This window comes from Hoplias malabaricus, chromosome 15, assembly GCF_029633855.1.
Source record: "Hoplias malabaricus isolate fHopMal1 chromosome 15, fHopMal1.hap1, whole genome shotgun sequence".
Taxonomy (NCBI): Eukaryota; Metazoa; Chordata; class Actinopteri; order Characiformes; family Erythrinidae; genus Hoplias; species Hoplias malabaricus.
Window position 1 is genome coordinate 9,316,270 of NC_089814.1, and position 5,932 is coordinate 9,322,201.

Here is a 5,932-nt window from a genome sequence, read left to right on the forward strand (position 1 = left end):
TATTTCGTCTTTGAAACATATGCTGAATTATATTTATTATATAGCCTTAAACACTACTCTGACTGTGGGTCTATTACTCATTATTTCGGTGTTGATGACGTCAATACACGACTTGGAATGTGACGTCACTCTAGTACCGTTGCTAAGACCAATTTCAAATCCAAATTCAAACACAGCGATTTTCTCTGAGCGAAACTGTGACTTTATTGATCTTTCTCTAAAATACTGTTTAACACTTTTTACTTTTCTTCGGAGAGAAAATGAGGCGCCAGGAAGCAGCAGGTGAATGAGAAGGTTCTCCAGCGCCTTCTGCTGGAGAATGACCACAACACATTTCCAAAATACAGCGCTGTACCACCGCCGGGGGGCACTGTTTCCCCGCGCTAGCAGCTGAGACTGGAGAACTGTTCCTAACAGGAGCTGTTTTCCAGCAGAAATATCTTCACAACGATTGTGTCCCGCTGTAAAAACACAGTTTGCAAGAAGCTACTTTCTGTACGAAATGAGCATCAGTGCTAGCGCTAGTAATCTGAATTTACACCAGTCCCACATTCGTGTTTATAGCTAGCTAATTTAGCTAGTGCTACCTGTTTACAAACTATCAGAATAAACACACTGGTTTGTTTTCATGCATTGTGGGGACACTACATAGACTTCTATTAATTTCGCGGAAACTTAATTTTACTTGGTCCGTAGGTATTACCGTCTTAATCCTAACACCACACCAAATACTGACCTCAATATAACTTTTCTCTATCCTTAAAACACGTTTTTAACTTTAAATGTTGTGCTTGGAAAAGTCCTTGGAAAGTTACACACAGCAACAATCCGGTTGAGTCCAAGGCTGGACCGTTATTTTTCCGTTACTCTGAGGGTAGGCCTCAATCAGTTTTCAGACGTTTGCTCTTGTTCTTTAATAAACTTACAGCGCTTATATCTACTTTATATTTTCACACATAATGTGTTCTGACCTTGTGTTTTAAAAAATATGTATAAAAACACATTTGCTTAAGTTCACAGAGTCGTTATAAACATTACATTGATACAGAACAATTCAGGCATTCAGATATATTTGAATCTGAAGTGAATAAACGCACTGGAAATTTATGACATTATTATGATATTAAAACAAATTAGTTTTGTATTTTGACATGGTGTTGCATTATTTCCAAAATAAAAACCTTTCCAGAACAGGGCAGAAACATACTTAATATTTAATGCTTTTATTCCAACTAATTTTGGAGCATTGGTCCGTGTGCTGTGAAATGTTGACACTCGCACCTTGATCCTTACTCCCTTCATTCTGTTTAGCCGTAGTCAGCACCGAGGGCAGTGTCCAAGCGAAGCAAGCGAGGAGGAACTGGACACAGCCCAAGGTCAGAGCCCAGTGTCAGGCTGTGGCGAGATGCCACCTGAGATGGGTAGCTCTGTAAGCCAGGGACGTGACAGAGGTCAGCAGGGGGTGTGTGGCACATGTGCCCCCTCCGGTGGACCCTCTCTTTCCCCTGGCACAGGCCACTTGCTTCATTGCCCAGAAGCGCAGACGTGTGGACAGCGTAAGGCACGAGTCGGACCAGCAGACCACCACTGACCAGTGCCAGGAGCAGAAGCTTCAGGACCATCCTGACCCCAGTGTCCCGTTTGGCCGGCCGACTAAACGGATTCACAAGTGTAAGAATGGGCTTTTTCTGTAAGAACAGTGTGGAGATGGTTTTAACTTTGTGACAGTGTTTAGGGCGGACCATGTTTCAGAACCATAGGTTTAATTTTTAGAGGAGGGGATTATTTTGTTGCACTTTGGAGTGAGCTCTGAGCCTAGATTGTAAGTTTAAGGTGCACCACACCACAATCTTCATAGAGAAGCATTGATAATAGAATGGGATGAACTATCTGCACATGAGGCTGAAGTCACCATCTTCAGTGTCCAGTATTGGGCAGTGGGGAATGAAGCCCCTCATACATTTTGAGCACCATCCAATGTCTTATAGATGAGCTAAAGAGATGTGTTTAAACCAGAACAAATCATCCAATGTGTCCTCACTAAGGCTCTAGTGGCTGACATATGGATTGTGTTTCAGCTCTTTTTGGGAGACTGTATAAGAAGGGTCCTCTGCTGGGCACTGGTGCGTTTGGCTCTGTCTACGCTGGAACACGCAGAGCAGATGGCAAACCAGTACGTCTGAACACCACACTACATTATTTACAGTATATAGATGCATTTACAGATTATTATTGTTGACACTAAATCTTCTGTTCATTCCCTGCTTTTAAACCAATTCATACATTCAGTGGCTGTTTGTGTGTTTTCTTGGTGATTCTCAGTGTTTGTATCTGTACTGTATATACATCCTGTGAGTCTGAGGAATGCTCCACTGTGTAAAAGTTATATTGAGAAATGACAGTAAAACACTGGCCTTGATTCACTGCTGCGTTTGACGTTACACTCGGATGTCTCTCAGCGAAGGTGTGATGTTTCCTCAGGTTGCCATCGTGTCCAAGGATGTAGCTGAGGAGAAACTGGATCTTGTAAGTTTTTTCAGGATTATTTTGTTTGTTTATATGTCTTTGCTTTTAAAACAAAACCTTGTATCTCCATTTTGATATAATTTTATAGCACTGAGTCAACATTTCATGATTAGATCAAAGGTTTTGGTCCAACAGTGATTATACACAGCTCCTAGAAGGTAAATCCAGCCAGGATCCAATCCACTTTCTAGTATCAGACTTTTCTGATCCCCTTGATGATGTAGATAAGCTGTGGTGGATTGTGCTCAGTTAAAGAGGGACACCTTCCATTCTTCAAAACGTCTGCTTCATTCTCTCACTGAGATGTAAACACATGCTGAGTGATCTGATGTGACACTTGGTGTGTGTCTGAAGGTTTAATGTTGTAACGCCACCAAAGATGTGTATTAAAACACAGCAATGCTACTAAAGAAAGTGTTCTATATTGCCCTCAAAACAGAATAAGCGAGGGAGTAGCAATTCAGGCTTGCTCTGTGGTGAGAGCCAGGGTGTACCACATTCCAGCATACATAAAGCATGTTATTGACAAATCCCCCACAAAACCACCCACTTTCCTACACAAACCAAACCAACATAGACAGATACCAACAGTACATGCCCACAAGGCCTCAATATTGCACAGGGGTAGGAGCTATGCAAATGGGACAACTGTCTCAAGCCCTGTTAGGCTCAAATCCCCACGATCACCACCTTGCTCATACTCATGTCCAGGTAACCCATAGGGACACATTGTTTGCGCTGGGGCCTTGCGGCAGTGGGTGACCTGCCACCCAATATCAGGAACAGAACAGATTGTTCTGGTGTGCACTGTCATTCTGGTTCTGTTGGTCAAGTTGGTGCACAGTGAAAAGGCATTGATGAAGGTTATAGCTGTACAACGCCTGAGGTGTGATGTCATCCTCAGTATCAGGTAAGGTCCAAACCCCAGGTCTGTACATCCTGACCTCACAAACAATAATAAGCATGGTGGACTTCTGCACAGCGGACCAGCATGCCAGAGGGACAAAGTGCAGGTAACACCGCAATCATGCTGGCACTGTGTGGGGAGGATGGCGAACTGGGTAGTGAGTGTTCTCGGTCAGCTGCTTTCATTTAAGAGCGGCATAGTAGATAAACGCTGCTTCTCCATGTTTAGTTTTGACCTGAGGCACGACTAACTGACTAGTTCCTAAAGATCTGAGATCTCTGCTGGGCTCATATCTCTGTAGCAGATCTGATAAATACACTGGTCCTACACCATTTAGACATATATAGACTAGTAAAAATGCTGTTCCCAAATAGAATAATCTCCGTTTTATCTTTATTCAACTGCAGAAGATTGTGTCCTCTCCAGTTTGTGATGAGTTCAAGGCACTTGCATAATGAGTCAACTGGAGCAGAGTCATTTGGGGACAGGGCCATGTAAATCTGAGTATCAATCTGGCCAAAAGGAAGCATGTATAAATTAAATAAAAGTGGACCAAGAATAGAACCTTGAGGGACACCACAGGTCACTGGCATGTTCTTCGAAATATTATTTTCTGTTTCTGCAAAGGAGTTCCTGCCTTACATGTATGAAATGAACCATTTTAGGGCTGTTCCTGAGAGTCCAACCCAGTTTGCGAGTCTTATCTATAAGGCCCTCAGATGTCTATTCTTTTAATTCATGGTGAATTAACAAAAAATGGCGGGAATTAGAGCTTTCTTCGCCATCCTTGAGAACTTTAGTCATTTCATAGGATATGTTATCATATTAAACCTGGCCGAAAAACAATTTGTCTCTTTCTCTGAGTGTGTTTTGGGAGAGTTTTCTGACTTGCGTGATCTAAGCTCCGCCCAGTGTAGACGGTTCAAGTAGGACTACCCACTTTTGACACGTTCTGCTCTTTTGAGCGGGTGAGGCAAACTGGACAGCCTGAAATGATCTAGTTCTCTGCTCCTTTCAGACCAGAGTGCATTGCACCAATCCCCTGAAAAAAGACTAAGCTCAGACTCAAAATTTTAGCCACCATCTTTGAGAAACATAGTTGGATCTCTGAAGCCAAGAACACCCTCAGCGAGCCGGGCTCAGGCGGGCTTGGAGCGGGGCCCTAGGGCCCCCTGACCCTGTGAAATATAATATAAATAAATAAATCAATTAAAAAGAAAAAAAATATATCAGCAGTATCACATGACTTCTGTGGACACACCCACAATTTAACTAGGCACACCAGGCCAGAAACCTACCTCTGCTGGCCATTTGAATTCATACTAGTAAGAGGTTTTTTTTTTTTTTTTGCCACACTGGGCGGAGCTTAGATCACGCAAGTCAGAAAACTCTCCCAAAATACACTCAGAGAAAGAGACAGATTGTTTTTCGGCCAGGTGTAATATGATAACATATCCTATGAAATGACTAAAGTTCTCAAGGATGGCGAAGAAAGCTCTAATTCCCGCCATTTTTTGTTAATTCACCATGAATTAAAAGAATAGACATCTGAGGGCCTTATAGATAGACTCGCAAACTGGGTTGGACTCTCAGGAACAGCCCTAAAATGGTTAATTTCATACATGTAAGGCAGGAACTACTTTGCAGAAACAGAAAATAATATTTCGAAGAACATGCCAGTGACCTGTGGTGTCCCTCAAGGTTCAATTTTTGGTCCACTTTTATTTAATTTATACATGCTTCCTTTTGGCCAGATTGATACTCAGATTTACATGGCCCTGTCCCCAAATGACTCTGCTCCAGTTGACTCATTATGCAAGTGCCTTGAACTCATCACTAACTGGAGAGGACACAATCTTCTGCAGTTGAATAAAGATAAAACGGAGATTATTCTGTTTGGGAACAGCATTTTTACTAGTCTATATATGTCTAAATGGTGTAGGACCAGCGTATTTATCAGATCTGCTACAGAGATATGAGCCCAGCAGAGATCTCAGATCTTTAGGAACTAGTCAGTTAGTCGTGCCTCAGGTCAAAACTAAACATGGAGAAGCAGCGTTTATCTACTATGCCGCTCTTAAATGAAAGCAGCTGACCGAGAACACTCACTACCCAGTTCGCCATCCTCCCCACACAGTGCCAGCATGATTGCGGTGTTACCTGCACTTTGTCCCTCTGGCATGCTGGTCCGCTGTGCAGAAGTCCACCATGCTTATTATTGTTTGTGAGGTCAGGATGTACAGACCTGGGGTTTGGACCTTAACCTGATACTGAGGATGACATCACACCTCAGGCGTTGTACAGCTATAACCTTCATCAATGCCTTTTCACTGTGCACCAACTTGACCAACAGAACCAGAATGACAGTGCACACCAGAACAATCTGTTCTGTTCCTGATATTGGGTGGCAGGTCACCCACTGATTTGAGCCTAACAGGGCTTGAGACAGTTGTCCCATTTGCATAGCTCCTACTCCTGTGCAATATTGAGGCCTTGTGG

General features: G+C 42.9%; 1 long non-coding RNA gene across 1 annotated transcript; it reads left to right on the forward strand.

Moving 5' to 3' along the window:
- The first annotated feature begins 1,388 nt into the window (after positions 1 to 1,388).
- Positions 1,389 to 2,707, forward strand: LOC136668634 (uncharacterized). Its single transcript, XR_010795520.1, has 3 exons — positions 1,389 to 1,671; positions 2,079 to 2,173; positions 2,482 to 2,707. It is a non-coding gene; the product is annotated as an uncharacterized lncRNA (long non-coding RNA).
- The last annotated feature ends 3,225 nt before the right edge of the window (positions 2,708 to 5,932 follow it).